General features: G+C 40.5%; 1 protein-coding gene across 2 annotated transcripts in view; it reads right to left on the bottom strand.

The window, feature by feature from the left end:
* The window catches only part of LOC120767903 (trans-1,2-dihydrobenzene-1,2-diol dehydrogenase), a 240,011-nt gene that overhangs the window by 70,110 nt on the left and 142,995 nt on the right, over positions 1-26,906 (bottom strand). Inside the window, exon 6 of one of the 2 annotated variants that reach the window (XM_040094249.1) lies at positions 21,937-22,125. The exons of the other annotated variant lie outside the window; for it this stretch is intronic. The gene's annotated coding sequence lies outside the window, so the exon portion shown is untranslated. The remainder of the gene's footprint in view (positions 1-21,936; positions 22,126-26,906) is intronic. 2 annotated transcript variants of the gene reach the window in all.

The following is a 26,906-nucleotide window of genomic DNA, read 5'->3' as shown; positions in this document are numbered from 1 at the left end:
AGACGCAATTAACTATAAAGCTTTGGCTATAAACGAAAATGACGCATAAGTCTCGTAAAAGGAAGCTGAACTAACGGGATGGTTGCTTTAATCGATGATTTCGAAATCGGCATTAGCAAAGGCAAAAACTGCAACCAAAAAATCCTCACTTTTTTCTTCGTCAAATGTCGTCGTCGTGCAATTCTCTATTTCTTTCTTTATTGGCGTAGACACTGCTTACGCGATTATAGCTGAACTTACAACTGCGTAGTCGTTATTCTTTTTCGCTGTTTGACACCAATTGAAGATCCCAACTGTAGCCAAGTCCTTCTCCACCTGGTCTTTCCAATGGAGTGGAGGTCTTTCTCCTCTTATTTTTCCCCTGGCAGGTACTGTATCGAATACTCCCAGCGCTAAAATGTTCTCATCCATTCAGATGACATGACCTAGCCAGCGTAGCCGCAGTCTCTTAATTCGCTGAAGTATGTCAATGTCGTCTTATATCTCATAGACTTCATCGTTCCATCGAATGCGACATTCGCCGTTGCAAATGTGCAGAGAACCATAAATTTTCCGCAGAACCTTTCTCTCGAAAACTCGTAACGCTGACTCATCAGATGCTATCATTCCTCTGCACCATATAGCAAGGCGGGGATGACGAGTTGCTTGTAGTGTTTGGTCTTACTTCGTCGAGAGAGAACTTTACTTCTCAGTCCGAAGTAGAACCTGTTGGCAAGAGTTATTCTTCGTGGTGTCGGCGTAGACTAAGACTGATAATTCGGCATATTAGGGCCTCTTCACCAAGAAATCGACCTAAAACACAGAATTCCAGAAAATGTTTGTCATACCATTTTTAATCGATACGACAGTCTTTGTCTTCTTCCGACTAGGATCAGTGGCGTAATAAAATCTAGCGACTGATACTTGCTCTCTGGTACACACCAGGGATTTCAAGTTTCATCGATAAAGAAACTGACAGCTTTCTAAAGTAAAATGCATATTTCATTCAGGATTATGGCTTATGAGCTCTTTTGAGATGTCCTTTGTCTTAGTGTTCTCGCCCTCTTTAATCGAAGAAGGTAGCAAGTTTTGGCACCTAGACGCAACTCATCAAAAATGAAGTGCAACCACATTGAAAGTCATTAAACCAATTTCTGGCGATCACCACCAAAGCAAAAATATCAAAGAATAAAAAGAATTACGCGATTTCCCTTCCAATAACAATAATGGAATCACCAAACGACGTTGCTCTGTTCCCATTGTTCTAAATCCGGTCCAATTCCAATGAGAGATGAGAACGGGTGTCTCCTCTGGCTAGCTCGCCGGTTTTGCAGTGGCTTGTGATTCCGCTATAACCAGGCACTCAAATGAGTCTGCTGATGAAGTGGATTAAAGCTGTTTGTTCACGTAGAGCCAAAACACCACCTTTGGAGAGAGTCCCCATCTTTTCTCGATAGGTCCTCTACAGCAATATAAGGCAACCGATGTCTTCCTTACTCCCTCTTTAACGTTTAGTCTCCATGAAAGTTTTCTATCACGAATGAGCTTTATGTACATGTTGAAGACGTGAGCCTCTGAATGAGGGGATAAGCATGTATTTTATACCTCTTGATAAATAAAACTTTAATTTTATTTGGGCTGACTGGTAAGCAGCTTCCGCCGTCTAGTTCAGTACCACCTTGGGTTGTCCTTTAACCACAATGGCAACGACTTCAGCACAGGTTGTCACCTGATAGCCTCGCTCCAAGAGTTCTCTAAATAGGTCGTTAATTACCAAGATCTAAGTAGTGTGGAATGTACCCCACCCTGCGAGGTACCCCTGCTAACTGTTCGGTATATCGTAGCACTAGACCACTCCGCCACGATCGTTTTGTTGGAAAGAAGACTATATATGAGGTGCTTGAGATTCGATTTCACCTCAAACTTTTCGAAAGATCCCTTGATGTCGAGAAAGGAGCAAAAGTTGATTTTTAGTAACATATTTTATTTTGTACTGTCTCTGAATCCAGTTGCTTTAGAGACTTCCTTATGACCATAATTGCAAATTTAATTACTATAACCTTCTTCACCCACAACATCAATTGGAATTCAAAATACAAATCCTTGAAGCAGTCACAAAAATTTTCATCACAGAAAAATTAATAATATTTGCAAGCATAGTACTGTTATGTACAATAATTACACCGAACTATGTAAAAGTACTGAAATAAAAATGCAAATACATGTCTAATGCAAACTAATGAGATTCATGCAACGCCTCAAGGATGAACACAAATACTTAACAATGTCCAAATTGAACAAGTGAGGGCGGAGAAAACAGGGGAAACAGTAAAAATTACAGCAAATATTTCCAAATTAGCAGCCAAGTGCCACAAAGTGCAGAAAAACAATCAAGAAATAAGAATTTTCAGCAAAAAAATGTCAAGAAAAAATATGTTGCATGCAACATTGTGGGTTACAGCTGATATTTTCCACTTTATTTTATCAATAACGGTAATATGTCGAAGTGACAAGTTGGCTAGATTGCAGCGCAACGGTTGAGGATGCCGATGGTGGCGCGGCGGAGAGCAATGAGTGAGCTCCTGCAGCGGCAATAACAGCAACAACAATCAGCAAAAAATGGAAATAACTGTAAAAGCGAACGCGTTGAGTCAGCGAAAAGGGCCAATGGAAGCGCCGTTGTCTGTACAAATATTTGCGCGTTCAGAAGTAGTGGCGTTGCTGGTTTTCGGGGCGACGGTGGCAGGGGCAAGTCGCTCGTGATGGCCGATTTTATTGATGGATTGAGGGCGATTACGCGATCGTTGTCAAAGTACTGCTCAAAAGCAATGTTGTTATAAATTTCAAATTTTGCATGTCCAGCGCTGTCGTTGTTGTTATTGCAGCCGCTGTTGACTGCCTGCCACGATTTGTGGCGAGTTCAAATTGCGCAATATTCAGCGGGCTAATCATAGTTTTGGCATTCGGTTGTTGTTTTTGCAACTGTATTGTCGTGTGCAACAATTGTGACGACGGCAGCGCTGTTGGCCACTTGCAACCGACAACTTGTGCTTGCCACAAATGTTTGCAACAAATTGAGCTGTCATGTCGCTGCTGCTGCAGTTTGGCAGTTTTCGGTCTGGCAGCGCTGGCGACCACTTTGGCGACGGTGGCGTTTAATCAATGCGCCATCAAATTGAATTTGGCGTCGCGAAAGCCAGCAATAACAACAAAAACAATGGTAGTGGTTGCAACAAGCAACGGTGAAGGCGCTGTGGTGGCAGAGTGCCGCAAACGAGTCATCGATTGGCAACTGAAACAAATTGAAACTGTTAAAAAGATCTGTAATCCCTTGTTGTTGTTGTTGGTTTTGAGTATTACATTTTTTTCGCTTAGTTCCTGCACCAAACTACTGTTTACACTGCCTTCCCTATTTGCCTGCTGTTGGTGTTGTTTTTGTTGTAGTTGCCTAAAAAGCTACCAAACTCCGGGGTTTTGTTTTTATTTTTGTACCCACAAATATATGTAAGCTTGATTGTGTTTACTCTCTTTAGCCGCCAGTCATCATTGCTAAGCATTCATCAGCCATCGCACAGGCAGTGTTTACTTTGCATTTGTTTTTGTGGAACAAGTTGCTGGCGGGAGTTATGAAATAATCAGCAAATTCCTGCTGCCCCTGCTCGCCAGCCCCGCCGCCAATTAGGTAATCCTCCCTCGTCGATAATTTCGGTTCATTGCCTAACCGGGCAGATGCACCTTGTTTATGGAAATACAGTTAGTTGCAGTGAGGCACTTAGCTTGCTACTAAAGTCAGCTTTGTTGCTGCTGTTGTTGTTATTGCCGTCGTCGTCGTTGTTTTTGACTTGCATTTTTGGGTTATTTTGATTGATGACTATTTGCTATGCAAACAAGCCAATTGGCAAATTGTGGGAATATTTTTTCAAGGTACTCTTCTATCAGAATCATCTGCTTCTAGCTCGTGGTCGGGTGAGAAGAAGCTTCTTTAGGAAAAAAATATACTGCTGAGAATATTTCTGGTATAATAGAAATTAAAATTTGAATTTTATTTTTTTTTTTTAATTTCGTTAGTAAAACTTAATTTTAGGTAAGCTTATCTATAAAATCGTAAATTTCCGAGATTCAACGCAGTAAAAGTCCATGTTAAGGATTAAAAATATCCTACTCTAGACTGTCGAACTCAACTACGACCGGGCGGGCTATTTACTTGTAGAACTGTTAACAGTATTTGAGAGAGAGCGCGCGCGAAGGAGTAAGTTTCGCACTTGACTTGGACAACAGCCATCCGTCAAGAAGCTTCATAAAACAGTCGACCGATTTTCTGACGTCACTGTTGACAGTCATAACTTTGTCGTTGATAGTTTCGTATATTTAGGAACCAGCATAAACACCACCAACAATGTCAGCCTGGAAATCCAACGCAGGATAACTCTTACCAACAGGTGCTACTTCGGACTGAGTAGGCAATTGAGAAGTAAAGTCCTCTCTCGACGAACAAAACCGAACTAGCTCTATAAGTCGAACTCTTGGACGATGACAACAACTGATGAGTCGACGTTGAGAGTTTTCAAGAGAAAAGTTCTGCGAAAGATTTATGGTCCTTCGCGGGTTGGCCACGGCGAACATCGCATTCGATAGAGCGATGAGCTGTATGAGATATACGACGACATTGACATGGTTTAGCGAATTAAAAGACAGCGGCTACGCTGGCTAGGTCATGTTGTCCGAATGGACGAAAACGCTCCAGCTCTGAAAGAGTTAGACGCAGTATCCGCTGGGGGAAGCAGAGGAAGAGGAAGACCTCCACTCCGTTGGAAGGACCAAGTGAAGAAGTACCTGGCTTCGCTTGGAATACCCATTTGGCGTCATGTAGCGAAAAGAAAAAACGACTGGCGCGCTGTTGTTAACTCGGCTATAATCGGGTAAGCGGTGTCTACGTCAATTAAGAAGAAGAAGATTTTCTGCAGGAAGATCGTGTACGAGTATATCTTAAGTAAGTTCTCGTTTTCAAAGATAAGGTAAGGTTGAGAGAAGTTGTCAACAAGGTCGTCTAACGGTATTCTGAGGAAACGTGCTGTTTCGACGGGTTCGGACTATAAGAAGAGGGATGTCACATGCATAAGGTAAGTTGGGCATGTAAAGAGGTGGCTAGTGTCATGCGGGGTGTCGTTGCAAGCTAGACATACATATCTTTGATATTCGATGTCGATTCTGGATAAATAGGCTACAGTTTCCAAAACGAAGCTGCGCAAGAGTCACCCCCGATTCTCCCGGCAACTCGAGCTCGTCGTCTGCAATGGGTGGTGCTTTGACTCCAGTACACCATTCTCTGAGAGGAAGTCGGTGAAGATATTGAATGGCGGTCAGTGCATGCCTGAAGTTAGTTGCGTCTGCGATCTGGTCGGCATATTGTCAATCAATTCCGACAACAGACGGTTCTACGTTTCCGGAACTGACCCTGATTTTATCCGGCCAAGGGCCATACTTTAGGATATCTAAAAGTTTTAGAGTGTCTCTCCTCACTCCTCCTCCTCCTTCTATTGGTAAGAACCCAGCTACTTCATTATCAGTCTCAATTGGGTGTCTGACTCATCATACTCATGCTCACATCTGAATACCTGGATCCCCGTTACTCTTTTTCGTTATAGCTATGAACTTGGTCAATGATCAGCTCCTGTGAGACTTCGAGATCCTTCTGACTTAGAGTAGAACGCAGGAGATCCAATGAACTATTTGCTCTTAGCAAGGTTCATCTTGTCACAATTTTAGTTAGATATTCTTACGAAACATTGTCCAATTGGCACAAAACCTTTTTGGACATAAATTGTCAAAAATGAACTGAGAAGATGAGATTGAAACATCCAAGCACTTTCTCTCCATAGTCCAGCTTTAGCCAGACTGAGGTTAAAACATCGCGGCGGTCATACTTTCGACGAACCAGGAGAGATAACCGAAACTGGCTAATATCAGTTTCCTCTATCAATTTTTCGTAGCTTGTCAAATTAAGATCAATGTATACGAATTTTAGTTATCACAACGGACCAGCGATCTAAGTTGCTTAGATGAGATGCCCGTTGGACTTGCAACAGAATCGGCAGGAAGAAAAGCTGCAAATGCACATATTTTGGACCTGAGTAATGATCAATGAGACTTATTTAAAGCCCTAGACATGGTTGTAACGAATTCAAAAACCAAACACTGAGCTTTTGCTGTCTCTTATGCAAAGTAAGAGCACAAAGCTTAGGCGCACCTATTACTAAAGAAGATTTCCTGCTCTCATAAAAAAATAAGTTATTAAGCACATTATTAATTTAATTATTTAAGAACATATTGTTGTTGTTGGAGTAATATATCAAGTTCACAGCACTATTCAACACATTTCAATACGATTTGATGGCTTTCGCATTTACTTTTTATCGCTTCATCAACAAATCGGCCGAAGACTTGACTTTTCGACACTTTCAAAGATTTGCTTAAGTGCCGCGTTAACAAAACACACATGCGCTTAGCGATAAAAATTAAGCTATGAAGTCATAAGCGCATTTACGATGAGTAAATCCATATTTAATCATATTTAAGTGCCACACATTGCTCAACACTCGCTGCACAGCGGCTACGACAGAGATTGTGATGAGATTTTCGGGAGACTTGCTGTGGCGCCAAAGCAAAGCAGAAATGAAATAAATGTGAGAATATGAGAAAAATAGAAATTAAAAATTTGATTGTAGCGATCACCCGCCTCCTGCACCTTTCTTTAATATAGAGTAGTCTGTTCTAAAATCCTGTCTACCTGCTTGATGCTGTTGTGAGCAGCCGCAGAGCGCACTTCGCCAAACAAAAGTGCTCCACTCACTCACTTTTTACTGCCTCTCCTCACTTTAATGACTTGAAACTGAAATCTCAAACTTCACTTTACCAACTTCTCCCTTTTTCTTCAATATTTTATTTTAGTATTAGTTTTTGTTCCCACTTTTATGGCAGAACTCTGACGTCTCGAGGCATTTTGTGGATTAAAAGCGCACAAAAGTGACTTATATACAAAAATTGATTGAGTGTGTGTGTGTACTTGCGTGAATTTTATGGCTTTTACACACATACACATGTGCATATGTGTACACAGCATATTGTCATCAATAATTTTTATGTAATCGTGTATTTTTGTACATTTGTAGGATTTATTGTATGCGAACGTTTAATTTATAGCCGAATTAACACAAAGTTTACATTTGAATTGATTGCCATTCGGCGCTGTGTTGAAACGCCATGAAGTTCGATTGATCGCAGCTTCGAACGGTGAGCGAATCGACCGGCTGTGGAAGGTAGGGAGAGCTGTAGAGTCGGTGAAGGCGTTAGGACGGTCTAAGGAAGCGCTGAAAAGATCTGCCGACAGCGATAAAATTGCGAATGACGCAGTATTAGCAGGGTGGCAACCTCAAATCCATATGTATACATATACTTGTATATATACCTATATGGTATATGCCTTAGTGGGCAGAACGCCACCACACTCCACTCACTTTGGTACTCATTTTGCTCAGCCTCAGTGCAGCTCCTGCTACCTACAGGCCTCAAGCGTCGCTGCTTGTCACGCCAAACCCCCACTTTGCCTCCACTCAGCGCTTCTTCAACACATTCTTCAAAGCCGTGTAAATCTTGTGATATTTTTATGTTAATTTTTCGGCGTGTTTTTATTACCTTCTAAATGTTGCGTTAAATCCACAATAATTTTTTCCGTATGTTTACAGATTTGTTGTTATAATTGCTTTTTAATACCTTATCGCTGGCATGGCATCACGGGCAGCATCTGCCGTTTGGCCGTGCCACCAACAACCAATAGCAACAACATACAATTATTTAATGTGTCTTTATGAAATCGTCCAGTGTTTTATGGCGGGCAAAGTCTCATAGGTTAGCCATACATACATATATTTGTATGTATGTGTGGGTATGTCTACGCGTGTATTTCTTCTCAAATTTGGCTGCCTTAATAATTTTTTATCCAGCACTGACAGTATTTTGTTTATTTTTTGTTGCGGCCATGAATTTATTTGCTACTTTTGTGGTCCTGTTCCGTTGCCTAATTGTCGCCTCTTTGGTTTCTCACATGTAAATCATGTAATTTCTTAATAGCTCCCAATTAATAGCAGATGGAAACTATTGATAGACCGAGTTGTGGGAGCGACTGTTTGATTGTTTTGACCTAAGCGTGTTTCTGAATATAGATATGCGGGTATACAAAGAGACAACATATCAGCAGAATGATTCACCTGGGCGCAGCTAACTCCAGCAGATTCGTACTCGTCGAAGTTGTATTGATTTTAAAGACTGTCTTAAATGTGGTTAACTGTAAAAAGCTTCGCATCCCTGAGTTCCTCCCAAAATTTTTCTGTTATGTCAATATCTCTCCAAATTCGAATAAAAAATTAAATTGGCATCGTAATTTTACGTCTGACTTATCTTTTAACATATCAAACTGAGCATCGTCCCAACTTGGAGTCATTGAGCATTACTTTCTTAGCTCTATAAAATACAGTTTGTAGTCTTTGAAGTGTATGGAATATCATTCGCGGCCTATCTCATTTTGGATCGCAGCTCGCCTCCAAATTAGTTCATCCTTAGTAACGTTAAATGACCTGCGACCTTCACACCATTTCAACTCCTGAACGACTTTGAAAGTGGATTGGGGTTGCGGCGTTCTGACATCTGAGTACTCGTATAATGGGGTGATACCCATCAGAAATGACTAACGAACTAATGTCACAGCCCCCGTCGTCGTCACGTAAGGTGTAGTACGTCTAAGTTGAGACGACTTCTTCCTTGGGCTGGTTGGCTCTAAACGTATAGACTCATAAGGGCGTGCGTCAACCAATGCCTTGGCTTCGTTACTAAGACAACCTTGAGACCCTTAAACCCGACTACCTATCCGGGGGAGGGATAGCGGCTCTGAAGGAGTTTACTGTCAGGAGCTCTCTATCAACTCCAGCTTCAGATTTCCTGATCTGCAATGTTTTCTAAGACAAGGTTGCAGCCATTAAGGTAGCAATAGATTTTTTGCTCCGGAGTGCAGCAAGTATCGGTGGAATGGGAGCTGGTCAGTGCTCCCGTATCCTCTTGAGTTCTTCTACTAGATAGCTAGGCTTAGCGGGAGCTTGGCTGGGCCACCATCGGTACTTGCGCTGTAGCAAAAACCTTTTAGCCTAAAATAGATCGTAAAAGATCTAGAGATCTTTTTGCCCTCAGTAAGCCTAATATCTCCCTAGTTGTGGGGCTTTTAACAGGAAATGGCCTTACTGGCATTGCAAGACGGCATCTGTTCAGGCAGTAGGGAAGAAGATGAGGTGGACACAACTCAACACTTTCTTCTTGACTGTCCGGCATTTGTGAGGTCAAGACTTAAACACTTTGGAGCTTACACCTTCAGACATCCCACCGAACTAGCGGGAATAGAAATTAAACGCCTGTGCCTATTTATATTGGCTACTAAGCGCTTTGCTAATTCAGAAGTTCGAACACATTAGTTTTATTTTCTATGGCTTCACAAAGGATTATTTATATCAGTCCACGGGTAATCTCTCTAAATCAGCCATTTAACCTAACCTAACTATTCTTCTATAATATTGTACAATTATTGAAATTTCAAATTCCATTTCTCTAGTCAACAAAAAAAATTTGTTAAGTGAAGATCTAGAATTTCTTTAAATATATGTCTGTTAGACATGTGTCTATGGCAAAGCTCAGTCGACTTCCGTAAGCCATTTATGAACACACTAATTAGCCAACATAATTTCATGCTTAACTTGTTCGGTTGAGCGTTGAAAATTCTAAAAGTTTAATTTATTTTGCCGGAAATCAGACTTCACCCACTACACCAGACGCAGTTCCCCACCAACCGAGCGCATTAAATACCAAACGAACAGTAGAGCACGGATATTGAAATGAGCTGACTTCGAGATGACTCGAAGACAAGACAGCGTACAGCGGTCAAAGACAAACTTACGAGCTTGTGAGCATGTGTAGCTTATGCGACGCCTCATTGCATACCACGACGCGTACTTGCCACATTTTATGTAAATATGTATGCCCGAGACTTATGAGTACTTGCTGCCGGCTGTGTTGCGCACAAGCGTAACAAAGGTGCACCTTCAATGAAGCCTAACCAAATATGGTCAGCTCAAATGATGGAACACCGGTGGCAGGCAGTGAACGCTAGCGCCACAACCGATTCAAGGTGTATTGCGCAGCAAAGAAAAATAAACAACATACTATATAATGCAACAACAATTACCTCACATGTGTGCGCTTTTTTGTCTGTTGTCTTAAACTTAGTAGGAATTTCGGTTGAATGGGGTGCGTCCACAACGCGCAGTGACAGCACAAGTCCAACATATACACACATACACGCGCAGACGCGAAGACATGCTCATAAGTCGCGGCTGTAAGAATTTACGAGTTGTTTCACAAGCCCAACAACAGCGCAGCGACTTGCGAGGAGCACCCATTTTACGAATGAGTACCTGCCTGCTGGGGACAGACGCTGCGCACTGGACAGACGAGCGCGGCTAACAACAACTGGGTGACTAAACACTTGTTTCGCTTCAGTAACGCACCAACGCAAGCAGGCATTCAGCAAATACAATAAATAAATAAATAGGCAGGCTGTCGGACAAGCCGTACGGGCGTCTTACGAACCGATCACCGATCTTTTCTCCACCTAAGTGGCCGCACAATGTGTGTGCACATACATATTTATCAGACGGACAACCCGAAACTTTTGTATGTATTGGCATATTTCAAGTTGTACGCAATCGCATATCGAGCGCGCTTATGTTGCGCCTTGTGCTGGTGCCACGAAAGTCATTCGACGAAAAAAGTGTAAAATTAAAAGCAATAAACTGTAAAAAGTGCAGCGAAAAAGTGAAGCGCGGCAGTAAAAAACACTCATCTGTGTAGCTGAAATTAAGGCGCTGCCAACGCCGCCATCGACCAGCTCAGCAACAGCGTAAATCGATCGATCGGTTGCATATTGATCGCTGATCGCAGCTAGAGGATCGCTGATCGCAGCCAGAGGATGGCTACCTTGCAATTTAGACCGCGCGACGCGCTTCAGCAAACGATCGCGTTTCCATTTTTTAATTACACGCGCGCATAGTGCTTGCGCTTACGAAACTTTTAAGCGCCGCTGCCTCTCCGCTTTCTTTAAGTCACATGACTTGCGCAGTGATCGCGCCACATTCTCTGTGTTGTATGCTCACTTCCGCCTCCATTTCGATACCAGCACCGCTTGAGGTTCGCGGTAAGTATTAAATTCGTACGCGTATGAGTCAACCTGCTGCTCGCTGTTGTTAGCGATCACCGTTCAATTGCGATCGTTTCACCTTTTGCCCGATCAGCTCCAATACTCCGCTGAAATGTCGTCACCATTGACTTGAAGCAAAGTTGCTTTGTTGACTTTGTAGAGCGATTTTATTGCTCTTCTACGCTTTATGCACAGCATTATTATTAATTTTTTTTTGTTTTTAGCTGGCATACAGACTATTTTTTATGCTTTGCGCCCCTTTCTGCCCCACCCTTTCGACTTCAATGTGACGATTATGGGAAATTAATTCAAAGTTTGTTTAATTCATGTGAATACACAAACACAATCAATATTCATTTGGTGCAAACATATTGATACAGACTGCAGACATACAGACATATGTGTATGTACTATATATTGTTTTCATATCGGCGCAGTCGTTGCGTGTGCTTTGGGTCTTTCAAAAAGTGAGATGCCACACCTTTGTGAGACTTTCCCGCCAAATGCCTACATCCATTTGTCGTGTCGCAATTTTTATTATAATTTCTTGACTTGTTAATTTCTTAAACGCACATAAATACGAGGACGGTTCGGCGTTTCGGAAATAAAATTTATTTTCTTCACAAAAAGCTTAAGGTTAGAGTGAAGTGCGCAGTTTGTTCTAAAAGAGGTCGGCAGATTAACGAAACTCATATCTTTACTGGCTCTGGACAAACTCTTCAACCCACTACCACCTTAAATAATCTCGATCCCTAACTAACAAACCTTAGATAATATCATTTTAATTCTTATAGTTTGGTTAGTCTGTGTAATTCTATTGTCTTTTGCTATTTTAGCCTTATTAAGGAGCTTCTCGAAACATTTCATCTTTTTAATATATCACAGATTTAGGCGAGAAACCTCAGTTACCTCTTGACCTTAATATTGCAGTCGAATGTGTTAAGATTCCGGCTGTCCATAATCCTAAAATATTAGGAGTGACTTTTGACAGTCTGTGACCGACTATTGCCAAAGTACAGAGTCGCAACAAAATCCTCAAGTCGCTAACCGGCAGCACATGGGGAAAGGACAAAGAAGCGTTGTTTCCAACTTACAAGGCTATCGGCCGGACGGTCTTTAACTACGCCGCGCCAATGTGGTAGTATGGATACAGTGAAACGCAGACGAGGAATCTCCAGACTTGTCAGAACATAGCACTCCGAACTGCGACAGTATGCCTCTTGATATCTCCGCCCGTATGCTCCCAGTTTAGGAGCAAAGTTAACTCCTCTCTAAACAGTACCTAATGGGGTGCTTTCGCAGAAATCTACTAGACGCATCAAAAGGTCACTCCTCAACCACATCAAGCACTGACCGCCAGTCATTGCCATTAACACCTTCACCGACTCCCTCTCAGTGAGTGGCGTACCTGGAGTCACACCAACACTCGTTGCACACGAAGAGCTCGAGTTGCCGCGAGAAACAAGAGTAACATAAGTGTCATGCGTGCAATGAGTCTCATGACACTGGCCAACTCTTTGCGTGCCACACTAACCCTACTTATCTGACACCACTCTCCCTTTGGTCCAACCCTGTCGAAACAGCACGTTTCTTGGGTCTACTGTTGGGTAACGTCGATGACAACTTATCTAATCATTAGTATCCCAACGGGAATTTGGCACCCGTTACAACAAAAACAACAGAGACCTCAGTGGCTCATCTGATTCTTCCTACTGGCTATATCTATCTACTAGTAATTCCAAAAAATCATATGTGACCTGGTCTACGAAAAGGGAGCTAACGTGCGAAAACTAGTTTTAGAATGCTCCCTGATAAGAAATTTTCGTGGAATGAAGAGGTGACCGCCGAAACTGAGGCCTATTTTGAAACAAAAGCTAAATCGCACTACAAAAATGTTATGGACAAATTGTAGGGTCGCTATAATCAGTGTATCAACCATGAAGAGAACTACTTATGTTAATTAAAAAAACTAATTTTACAAAAAAATGCGTTTTACTATGCTAGACCGGGGACTCTTCAATTGAGCTGTAATATCGGCAAAGCAGTTGGTGTTAGACTAGAAACGGTTAGCGATGAATCAAACTACCCTCGTTTTTACATGTTTTTAGCATTATGGTTGTTGTAATTTCTGTTAGCGAGACTTTTATTGTTATACATTAATTTTATGTGATTTCCATTTGATTTTGAGGAAAGGCATTTACGCTTGGAGTAAACCGATAATATTGCACCTTCAGAAACATTTTGAGCAATAAAGAAAATAAAATAATTTTATTTAAGAATTTCAGGCACTTTACGCGATTTTTCAAGTGGAACCGGCTTACATAAAATGATTATAGAGATCACTCTAAGTGTTGATGTCGTTTTGCTTATACGGCAGAATAGGTTGGTTGCATATTGTTTTGATATCTTTTTCACAAAATATAGTTATGTAAAATACGAGGATATTATCAAATGGAGATCAGATCCGCAATGAAAGAAAAGCTTGCTGTTTTCTGACATACTAACGATTCGACTGAAGTAATCATGAAAATGGTGGCCATTTTCTTTATTATATCTAAAACATGGTATACTAAGTTTGTAACACCCTGAAGGAAACGTAAAAAAATTTATATGTATATACTTGTATGTATAAAAATTATCGACGTGTGGAGCTGAATTGAAATCTTTTCCCTCCAAGAAACTGCAAAGTCGTTGAAACCACCGATATCGGACCACTAAAACCTATAGCTGCATACTAACTAATCAACCCAGTCAACAGCCTGATGGTCCAAAACCGAGAGCTCCAAATGAACCTTCTTAAGAATAAGATCGCCTCTGCCGAACTTCTTCTCAATTGAATCGGGTAATTGGGTGGCTGGGCTGAAATCACAAAGTAGAAAGCCATTCGGAAAATGCTAAGCACACCGTCGTTCTCTGACCATAGATATATCTGCTTCTTCACTAGATAGGAGGAAAAGATCAAGAACGAGGTTAGGAGAAATCGCAGGAACACAAAATGGGGTCTATACAGGTAGATTCTATTTGACAAGGGACTTAGACCTTGCGTGTGCAACTCACATGAAAAACTTGAGCCTGACTGCATTTACGAATGCCCTAAATACAGCTTTTCAATACGCATGACATGACCGCATTTTGCAACTGTGAAAGAAGGGTCAACGTAACCATAGAAAAAGATGGCTGACGTAAAGGTATGTTACCTACGCACAACACTCTAAACATCTATACTGATGGCTCCAAAATGGATGATGCAGTTGGTGCGAGAATATATCGCCCAGAGTTAGGCATAAGGCAACCTTGTTGCCGGTCCACTGTATTATATTTCAAGCTGAGGTCTTTTCTAATGTGAAAGCAACGGAGCTGGCTCTGATGCACCTACAAGCAATTCACTTCTACTGGGTGCCAGGCCACAAAGGTATTAAGGGCAATGAAATAGTGAACAAGATAGCCAAGAATGGTGTACAGCTAACATCCGAAAACGTTATCAACACTGACAAACCCATGCATTGTTTTTACGACGATCTCGACAGAAAATCAAAACCCGATGGAACGAGCTAGCACCCTGCAAAAGTCATGTGAAAGACGTTAAATCGAAAGTACACAAAAGTCCTATTGGCTCTCGATAGAAGAGTCTTTAGGAACATGATAGGAATACGAACAGGAGTGGTTGGTGACACACGCCCGAAAGATGGGACTGACAGATCGAGAAGACTGCAAGAAATGCCTAGAGCAGGGCACCAGAGAAATAATGGGGCATCTCTTGTGCACGCATTGCCAAGACTACGATGGAAGCATCCGGGGTTCCCACAGTATGATAAACATATTGGAGGAGGTATCGACAGTGAGGCCGCAGAGACGGTTAAAATTCGTCTCAAGCACAGGCTTGGACTTAGCAAGTGAACTCCAAACTGGTCTATGAGTGGCTTATTGGCCTACCAGATTAACTTAACCTTACCTAACCTACTAACTGATACATCAAAATCAAGTCCTTACATGTAAAGTTTTTTAATATCTTCATTCAGATTCTTCGGCATAAATAATCTTCCAAGGTAACGCTTTATTCTCCAAATAAATTGTTCGGGTCGAACCGTAGAATATATCTGCCATACTAACTGATCGAAATCTACAACAAACTTCAACCAAGTCCATCTACAACTTATTGTGCACCAAGCTTCTCATTTCAACACAGTAGTCTTCTTGAAATAATTTCCCACCGCAGTTTCCTCAGGCTTCGGCTCAATCTAGGCACAAAGCCCCTTTGCAATCAAATAAATATACACACTTGCAGAAGAAAAGCCTTAAAATTTAACAATTTGCAACAATGTGGGCCGACAGCCAACCCACTTCTTCAGCAAAAAATGACAAACGCTGCACGCTGCCTGACCAACTGCTCGACAATTGCACCGAAAAATAAGTCATTTAGCCGATTTAATCACATTAATTGCAATTACAATGAAATCACTCAAATCACACGCGCTGCTAGCAAACACAACAACAATGGGCAGCAATACTATGAACGGGAAAGAGCAAAAGTATTTGCCTAATTGCTGCCACACCACCAAGCCGGCTTACGAGACGACGACGACGACGACGACGCAGTGCCACAAAGCGCAGCTTAAACGCCACTTTATTGTCGTGTCGACAACCGTGTTGCAAGCTGCTCAGAGCTAAAGTCAGAAATTTATGCGATTACGCTTGATTTGGATCGCGAAATCACAGAGCTGAAAATCGCAGCGCTCAGCGTCAACCGGCCGCCCGGACCAAGCGGCGCGTCACATGCGGACACCGGTGCGGCATGCGGCACGTACGCGCAGGCGCATAAGTAAATTATAAACATCAGTTTCAATTACAAATGGCCATTGCGGCAGGCGTTCGTTTTTGGGGGCGATTCAAGTGTTAAGCTGCTCGGCAGCGTTCGATTGAACCATTTTCGCCTGCAGATCAGTCATTTCGGCGATCGGCCGTGGTGCTGTGTGCCAGTGGAGCCGGTGGTTGGCGAGTTTCCTCGCTAGATATACGAGCGTTTGCGCATTTTAATTAAAGCACACATAAAAGTGTCGCCGAGACTCGTAATTATGAATTTAATCTCAATTAGAGCTGTTCGCATATCGCGATTACTCCGATTGTCCAAACGTGACTTGAATTACCGACCTGTGCAACTGTTGTGCTCTGCAGCACAAGCAACCACAGCTAGTAGACAGCATGCCACAGCAGCAAATGGTGTAACGTGAGCTTTTATAGACGCGTCTATGGCTATGAGTCCGCTGTGTGTCGTATGTCGGTCCAGCTACGCTCAAGTTGCATGCAATTCAACTGGCACCACATATATACATATGTTGGTTTGCAAGCATAGCTGCATTACTTGTACTCGTATCACTTCTATTATCCACTATTAACACCGACTATTATGCGCATGCGCAAACGCTTTATGGGTTTTACAAATAGATAACTTCACATCTCGCATTTTCTGAGATATCAATTACGTGAGTATTATCAGTTGACTTTTTGCTGGGAATTTTGCTTACATACATACATGCACTAAAAGTGTTTATTATGCGAATTGCGTATTTGGTGATTACTTAATTATGGACTCACGAAAAAAAATAAGACAAGATAAAACTTCACCGAAGCTAAAATACCCTTCACAGGTGTATTTCTTATATAAGTGTAGAGTCTAAATAGTGGTACGAACTGAATAAAATGTTCGAAGATTCATTACCTTGGACCATAACCCGGTCACATTTCGTGAAGATATCTCGTCAAATTAAAAAGACAGACAGATATATTTCTAAATCTCCTTAGCTCATCACACTGAGCATTTATAGCTATATGCACTTTTCAGGATCTCCGGCGTTACCTTCTGGGTTCTCAAAATTCGTGACAAACTTATTATATTCCGTTTAGGGTATAAAACAATTCTTCGTCACGCCCTTATTTTACTACAGAAGTACAGCATTACAAAGGTGCATTTTCCTCAGGTCTCAACAATGCTGTTCAGCAACTCTAAGAAAGAGACACCAAACTTGGATATGAAAAAAACATTTAAGAGTTCACTGAAAATACCTCGGAAGTTCCTCAGGCCAACTGAGCAATCTACATATTAGTCACCCAAAATCATTTTAGTAGAGAACCCAAGCATGGATATGTAAGAGTTCACAGAAACTACCTAGATCTCAGAGGCCTCCTTGGTAATCTTCATGTTGGACACACAAAACGGTTCAAGTAAAGATCCCAATCTTAGATATGGCAAAAAATCTTAAAGTTGATAAGAAAAATACCTTAGAGATCCCACAGGTCGGCTGGGTGATCGTCGTGTTAAAACAAATGCTCTAGTCCCCGGATACCCATCTGCTCAAAAATGAGTCATACCGCAATGTTGGTACAGTGTTGCAGAGATCCGCTGTGATTTCAAGGTGTAACACAACACTAGTTAGCGAAAGATGAGGCCTTCATTGGTAAAAGTCTCAAAGGTGCTTTCAAAATTAAACGAAATATTTAGTAGATAACTCAAAGACTTGATTCAAGTCCTAGATTCGCATATACTCCTACAACCATTTTTTTTGTTGCTACCAGCCTTCACTACCCTGGTTATTCTCGTAATAAAAGCCCCGATTCGTTAAAATACAAATATCAAACATCTCTATAGCCGTATCGATTCAGTATAAATTAGAACTGTGAAGCTGTGAGGTATTTTATATCCTCTGAAGGAAGGTAGCCAAAGTTTGCTACGAAGATAACTGAAGATATTGCATAGAGTAACAGTTGCGGATCTCACAAAGTTTTGTTAGAGCGTTCTGTGGAGCAGACAAAGAACAGTGTGTTCTGTTTACCAATTCAAAGGGTCAAAAGCTATCCGATTTCAAGAGTGGTTAAGTACCAGTTATCAGTTACCTTATTAGAAGAAGAACTAAACTACTTAAGTAGGCGATAATTTCTTCAAAAACTCAACAGATTCCAATTCGAAGTCAACCTTGAAAACATCGCTAAGCATATTTAATTTGCTTTCTCTTCGATATAGGTTAGGTTAGATTAAGAGGTCGATTCTAACAGGGATATAACTTGAACAGCTTAGAACGCCGGTTCGTTGTGGCACCTGAAAAAATTCATATACTGGATAAGACCCTACAACTCCACAAAGCGGTTTGAGCTTCGGTTTCGGCTACGTCTTCTGATTCGCTGAAGGTAAACTGCCAAGATTTTTCACCCTCAGTCTTGAAAAAGCTGGGCAAAGGGGGAGGAAGTTAATAGATGTTCCCACCTCATCCTCCTGCATACGACTATGACAACTAGGTGCCGCCAAGATCCTTAGCCTTACCGCATGGACAGTGCTCAATAAAAACTTCTACGATTACAGCTAGGTGAACTTTGCTCAAGGCAACTAGTTCAGTAGATATTCTACGTACTACTCTGGGTCAATAGCATGCTAAGCGCACGCGCATTCCATTGGTTCAGCGCTAGATGCCATTGAAGATCCAGCTCGATCATATTCTGTAGTGAGTGAGCTTAAGGTATCCCCTCTGGCTAGCTCATCGGAGTCTTCAGGATAGGATAGTCTGAATGTATTTGAATAATAAACTAATTTATTGAAACTATTCTGAAATGTTTAAGTATTTGTCTCTGGGGAAGCCCATGAAATCAATAACTGTAATATGTGATCGGTTCAGTAAATCGGACGCCCATCAGCAACTCCGTCCTTAAAAAGTTCAGTCGGTAGACGCTCTCAGCTTTTGGCGAGTTCCTCTCCAAATTTTCGAAAATGGTTTTAAGGGTTGCTTTCAAAACTAAAACTTCGTTTATGGCCCACAGTGACACAATGCATTTACCGCTAAGCAGCTGTTTGAGCAAGCATTGCATGCGGTAAATCTGTTTAAATTCGTGTAAATTACAATTGGCGGCAGGCAACAGGCGACAAAAGCAACAACAAGAAATTGTGCAACAACAACAATAGCAATAAGCAGGCCGAGACAACAAACAGCACGTGCTAAATTATTGCAACGCGTGAATTTATTGTCAGTTTTCAAACTTTATTCGCAGACTTTTTGGTCAAATGCTGGACTTCAAGCCACATACACAAGCCCAAGAAATGGTTTCATTATTTTTTCCTCAATGCAGCGCCGTGTTTTACAATTCATATTATTTTTCCATATTCACCGCTTGCTCGTTATATTTGCAAATCAGTTGAGCATTAGACATAATATATATGTACACACACTTATGTGCGAAATTTGTGCAACATTTTGGCACCTTTGCATTGCAGCAACACTTGTTGTCCTCACCCTCAACCGAACGGTACCGCCCGGCCGCCTAAAGGCGCCACACTTCGCCTTTCTTGCTTTTTGGTGATTGTAATTAATTTATCCGCCAGCGCCAACGTCAGCGTTTCACTGATAAAATAACGCTGATTCAGCGCGAAAACGCGCTAGCACAGCTAGCTAGCCAGTCCGGCGGCGGCCGCGGCGTGCATTCGCCGGTGCGGCTGGCTGCCACACTGTTGTGATTCACTGATAAGCAAAGTTGAGGTGGCGCGCATGCGTAAGCGCCACCACCACCACCGCTTAGCTTCGGTGACTGGGTGACTGGGCGACTTGTTGGCTTTTGGTTGAATGGCCGGCTGCAGCTGTTGTGACTTTCAAGTGTACGCTTGTTGGGGGTTTTTGGCGTTTGTTTATTTTTTGATTCATTAGAAATATGCTTTTTGTTGTTGTAATGTATGTATGTGCCACAGGTTTTGAAGTTTTTGCGCAGATATTATCACACTTCTGTCTAATTGTTGCACGTCGACGACGGAAATTACATATAATTATTTTTTGAAAAATTAAATAAAATCATAGAAAACAGCGTGAATAATAAATAAATGTAATTTAGCTGGCGGGCAAAATATGCTTTAGTATAATAATAGAATTTGACATAATTTCGGTATTCGAAGAATAACAACTTAAAAAAAACTGTTTTTTCAAAACATAACCTCCAAATATGTGGAAAATTAGCGTAAAAATTTTAAAGCTTCGGTTTGGACCAGAAGGATCCTCTAGTCTCGCAAGTTCTGGTCGTTGACTAGCGCCTGTTAACTGCTTAACTCACTGGAGGTCCATAGGTTCAAGGCTAGAACACAAGAAGACATCGGACAACTGACTCATTTCCAAACGTTGAAAATGGAGTAAGGATCCCTGCCTAGCAAATTCAAAGCTTGAAGCTGTTCCTAATGAGGTCATGCACTGCTTGACTAGTTTTGAGCACCCAGTCAGCGAACTCAATGCCAATATAGCCGCTCGGCTGTCGCAGTGAAAGCACACTTCTCTAAAGGAGGCTGCACTTCGGAAAAGTACATTTACATGATTTTCACCAGCCTGAATTTAGACTTGATGGCGAGTTGCCAACAAAAGACTCCACCTACCGAGAACTGCTACCTAATAAAAATATCTCCAGAGCGAATAGTAGAAAGCTTTGTCATTAAACCAAATAATAATATCACAGTCGACGAGGCAAAATCTATATAATCGTTGGTTGAAAGCTATACCGTAAGTGCTTGAAAAATATATTTTCTAAACTTTAAACACACACCGCTTCAAAAAACTTTTCATTAATTTAGAATCTCAAGAAATACCAAGAAAAAATGTTCATATATTTTTCAACTGAAAGCTTACTAAAAATGGTTGAAATCGGCACTTTTTGTTAACATAGACCCCACATTTTATGGAAACTGATACCAAAAATCTATGTTAAAGTTCTCCTTGGACCCGATTTACGATTAAATTGATTTTCATTCTCGCATTATTTTTGTGAGGTCCCTGGCTTGAACTGAAATTATATTCGCAAAATGGCTGTCTTCTCTAGAGAGTTCTACAAAATTATTTAGGTCATGTCCCCTAACTCTACAACAACAATAAAATACATATGTATGTATGTATATGATATATTTTATAAAGACATGAACAATATGGAGTCAGTACCTGGTATTTGAAAAAGAGTTTCCCAAAATTCAATTGAAGGTTCGAAAACTTAGATTATGTTTCGCAATATTATATTTTTCGTTGTATTTAAACTAAAATTGGGAAAGATTTTTTGTATTAATTATAAAAGTTTTCAAAAAATTTCCAAATTTTGAAAGTCTTCGGAAAATTTCGAAATTTCGATTTTCGAAAAAAGGTTTTCGTAGTTGCAGTTTTCGAATTAAAAACAAAAACATTTTTGGAAAAAGTACACTATTTAAATTACAAAATAATTATATTAAAAAAATGTTCTTACTTACTATTTTTTTTGTATTAGACACATACCAAAATTTTGGAAAATTTCAAATTTCGAACATTTTTGAAGAAATTCGAAATTTCAATTTTTGAAGAAATTCGAAATTTTAATTTTCGAATTCTTTTTCGAAATTTCAATTTTCGAATTAATGAGACATTTTCGGAAAAAGCTTAACAAATATATTATTTGACATATGAAATAATTATATAGAAAAGCTGTTTTTTTATTACAAACATACCAAAATTTTTGAAAATTTAGAATATTTTTAGAATTTCGATTTCGAAATTATTTTCGAAATTTCAATTTCCGAATTAAAAATTTTTTAATACGGAAACAGCTTGTTTGAACCACGAAGTAATTTTAGTTTTTATTATTAAAAAGCTATTTTCACTTAGTATTTTTTGTTTTTATTAGACACATACCTCCGTATTCGAATTCGCTTTGCTCGACTTAACCATTGCGGCTACCAAACTTAATACAATTTAACGTGAAATGATACCACAATCATTTATTATACGAAGTTGTTGTTCTTATTGTAGTTGCAAGTTGGGCTTGGCCACTTGTTTGCATCAATTTGAATTTTAATTGAGAAATCCCCTGGCAGTCGCAAGCTAAAAGCACACACAAAAATATAAAGAAAAATATTTGCACCATACACACAAAACATAGAGCATAGTTAGAATTGTATAAATATATATTTATGCACACATCTAAATTTGCATATACATATATGCAACGAATATAAAATTTTAAGACGCATGCGCAGCTTTGCAGCACAACCGAACCCACATTTGGCGCCACCAGCAGTCAAAGAACAAAAAAATTAAATAGAATTGAAAAATGAAGAAAAAGAGCTGAGAATGGTCAACAAAAATAAACAATTAGAGAAATATACACATAACATTTATATATGTATATATACTATATTTAAATATTTGCATATATATTCTTTATGTGCTGCATCAACGTATCCGCCCGCTTTGCTGTGTTTATCCCGCTCGCATGCAAATTAGCCGCTTGTGTAGGTGTTTTCTTTTCGCCCCAACAATAATTTCCAGCTTAATTGTACAAAGTGCGCTCGAAGTCATACTTAATGCTTATTAGCCTTTGCGAGACCGCATCAAATGAGTTAGCAGCCATTTACTTATGTTTTTTCTTCGTACCCCGCGCTCTAACCCGCTGCCTCTCCTCAACGATAGATCGCCTTGCTCCGAATGTGTCACAATGGTGCAGAAAATTCATTTGATTTAGTTAGCCGGTTGCACAATATATTCAACTTGACTAATCGCACTCGTGCCGTACGCTAAACGCTCTCAGCACATGTAAATTTCATTATTTATTAATTAGTTCTATTGGTTTTTGCTGCAGCGGCACTAATTTTGCCAAGCACTCGTGCGCAGTAGGGAGTTACTTCGCGTAAGTTGCGGCTATTGGTGAATTTATAGACGTTGTGAGCTCATATATTTATTTGCAAGTCGTTTGAATGGTGGCTTCGGGATTTGAAACAAGTTGAGACGCGGATCTGTATCCATATAGAGCTCAGTTCTAAGATATTTATTTGACTTTTATAGCTTAGGGTTAGCGCAGAATACTCAAATGGCCATCTAAAGCAAGTTAACACCATTTACTGGCTCCAAATTTGAAATCTCACTAAGATGATCTATTAAGCCACCGCTTCTTTTGGAGTAAGTTTTTTAATGTCTTTTGGCTGTTAACCGTTGCCGTCAGATGTCGTTCTCTCTCAGTTCGTGCTTTATTATTCGTAGAAGCTAATTCCAACGGGTTTCGATTTTCTTTACCATGCGTCTGTCCAGATCTTCGTATAGACAATGTTGATCACGTTTTCGGATGTTAGCCGTACACCATTCTTTGCCTTGATTGCTGCTTGGCTGTCTACGCAGATGTTGACTCTGGAGTGGTCCAGCTCCTTCCACAACTCGAAGTCTTTTTGTGGAATATGATATTTAGAGTTAGAGAAGTTCAACTGTATATTCGAATTCGATTGTTCAAAAAACATAGAACTCAGCAATTTCACAGAAGCAAATTCGAGATCGGCAAATGGATGAGTTAGAGTATGATCTCAAAACATCAAATCCGTTACTTTTGTATAATTTAAGAGATCTCTAGTTAAACTAAGATTTTCAAAATTTAAAAAATTTTCCTTCAAGAATAAAGGAAAAATACTTCGATATTTAAGAAACTGAAATCTTGTATTACCACATAAGGGAAAATAAAGTTTTCTAAATTACTTTTCGGCCAATATTGGTGTCCAATGTCAAGCAAGAAGTTAGCTAAGCACTCCCAAGGCCAGAAGACGGATGGCTGAATGCTGGAATGTCTTGCTCAATTTCTGCAGAGAAAATCTGATAAGAAATAATTTGTCGTAGAGCTACTGAAGTATTTTCAGTTTTTCCTAATACATATTTCCTCTTCCTTCTCCAAGATATTGGTCTGGAGTACAATTATCTGACGGAAAAGTCTGACAATGCCAGATTTTTTCAGTACAATCAACGGCTTTAACAAAAAATGTGCTTAAAGAGATGTCTTGCATATTTGCTAAGCAAACCCCGAGAAACGGACAAGTCTGCGATTATTATGCTGTTTAAAGACAATTTAAAGCTTCGTGTATGTATATGTTGGTTGATATGTCTCATTAGCATTCAACTGGTGTAGCTTAGTATTCAAGTAACCTCAATAGTAAACTTGTCAATGAAGTTTTTCTTCCTATATGAAAGCTTTATAACAGTAGTTAATCACCCATATTCACTTAAATGCACTTTTTCAGGGTTAAACGTCTGACTTAACAAATTAATTAAAGTAGCAATAAAAGTCGCAATTACTAACATAGCAACTTAGCTTAGAACGGCTTAGAGAACAGCAGTGAGTCCAAGCGTCAGTCGGCAAGCAACTAAAGGCAACGCCTCTACTTTCGCTGAAACCATTAATTACGACAAGTCACAGCGAACTGACCTGGGCAACTGGCCATTTGGAATAGCGAAGGAAAAGAGTAGAATTGAACTAATTAGAAACGCAAAGTAGTTAGAAGAATAAAAAGGGGAAATAAATAAAAAAAAATCCTGCATAGGAGGACCAAGTGCGAGTGGAATTAAATATAAAATATTTACATAATACTTTAAGAATTTGGTTTGAAAGTAGAAGTCCAGGCATAAAATATTTGAGGTTGATCCTCAAGATACAGATTATACGAAATATGTAAAACGTTTTTAGCAAAGTCCCTAGAAAGTTGGTTTGATGTGCTTAATTCACCTGCTTCGACAGAGTAACAGAGAAGGCAAAGTAAATCGTTTCTTCCCTAACTGTTCTCAAAATACGTCAACTTACATCGTCGGTTCAGCCAATATAAGCTAGACAACAGGACACAAAGGAGGAAAAGTCTACAGCCGTTTATGGGTAACCTAAATATTATATGCCATAGTAGATAATTAAGTTTCAAAAAGGAATGTCTCGTCCAAGGCTGTTTTTTTCTTTTTATTGGGGGCGGATTTTACGTGGCGGGTTCCAAAGCCAATGCATAACCTTGGGGAAGGGTGATTCGCCTACTAACTTTCGCTCGCTTTCAAGCGGATGTTCTTTGGCTACCCAGAAGATACTTGGTCTAAGACCAGAACGGACGTTTCTGGCCACTCTCAAGTGAAAGACGCTCAGAGGACTTCAACTCCGTTGGAAAGACCAGGTGAAGAAGGACCCGGCTACACTTAGAATCTTCAATTGGCACCAAGCAGCGAAAAAGGAGAACATGTGGCGCATTGTTGTAAACTATTCTAAGGTTTGTTGAGATTGAACTATTCAAGAAAAGTAGAAGTGAGTAAGCTCTATATAAGCAACCTTTATTTCTATCTGTTAGCCTCATATGACTCGATTTAAGAATCAAAAGCAGCAAAAGGACTATAACATAAGAAAGAAAGCGAAAGAAATAGTAAATTAAAAGTGGCAGACGCCAGAAGTGTGGCGTATACAAGTACTACTTAATTAAAAAAAATAATTCAACGAAGTAGGAAAACACTTTGCGAGAAGAACAAGACAGCAAGCGGCCAGAAGACGCCCGCGCGTAACAGATGAGCGAATGAATTTTGATTGCCTTAAATTTTATGATGTGCCAAAAGGCGCACAACCACAAATAAAACACTGCGTCCAAAATACTACAACAACAAATTCAACGTATGTTCTAAGGAAGAAAAGGATAACAGACGCATAACGAATTCCAAGCGAAGAAACTGGAAGCCAGCTCGCCGACAAATACATGTAAAAAATGCACAGAAGTGTCAGAACTCGCTATATAAACTAACAGATCGTTAAAGCAGACGAGCGAAGAAGAAGCAAGAGCAACTATATAATTATTACTTTGATGAAGCAGGCAAAGCGGCGCATTTAAGCAATTAACGTTAACGGCAATTAATTTCGAGAGTTGGAGGCGCAAGAAAAGCGAAAGGCAATCTACAGACGCGGCGTTTATTTATTATCCTGCGCACAACATACGGTGAGTGGCAGCGACAACAGGCTGTCAGGTATCCATGTATTGGACTACCTGTAAATTACCTGTTCTGATTTGCGCGCTGAAAGTGAAACCGTAAATTTTCAACAAGGATCACGCCACACGAAGCATTGAAGCAATGAAAACGTCGAAAAAAAAGGTTGCAAGTAAGTAAGGATAACGACGATGGCGTTTGACCATCAGGTGTTTGAGTGTCTCGATAGGTGAATGAGCCGCTGGCGTTCGCTAAACCTTTGGTCAGAATTAAATTAAATGGATGCACAAATAGATTCATCTTCTCGCAGGATATGCCACAAGTGAGGCAAGGTGAGCGCGCCATATGGTCACTGCACGCCAGTCACCAACAGTCATACGGATAGTGTAGCGGATTGCCGACAGCGATGAGGTTATTAGCGTACATGTGCCTGATCCAACGATAAGGATATGCCGCACAATTAACACGCCACGGCCCACAAGTGAGCGCGTCGGTAAGTGTGGCGAGCGAGCAGTCGTCTAACACCGTGGTGTACTGTCGGCGATTGCGGCTCGGCGCATACCATGCGTGGCATCGTGCGCCGATCGTGTGTTTGGCTAGCGGCGAGCGACAGTTGGTCAAATTGCTGCAGCGCCAGTGCAGCCCCTGAAGAGAAGCGCGTTTCATATATTCATATTTCGGTTTTCCCTAATGAATTCATTTGTTTTCATCCACTATCCTGGCTGCAATTTAAACTTACCTTGTTGTTTATTATTTTCCGACGTGCCTTGTTGTTTATTAATCGTTTTGGAATTTATATTTTCCAACAGAGTTCATTAGCCTTTACGCTTGGCGTTAGGTTCTAAGGACTACACTCGTTTTTCAGACCAGTTTTTGAATTTTATATTTCTAGTATTACACTTTTT

Source organism: Bactrocera tryoni, chromosome 2, assembly GCF_016617805.1.
Source record: "Bactrocera tryoni isolate S06 chromosome 2, CSIRO_BtryS06_freeze2, whole genome shotgun sequence".
NCBI classification, from domain to species: Eukaryota; Metazoa; Arthropoda; class Insecta; order Diptera; family Tephritidae; genus Bactrocera; species Bactrocera tryoni.
This window is presented reverse-complemented; position numbering and strand designations above follow the sequence as displayed.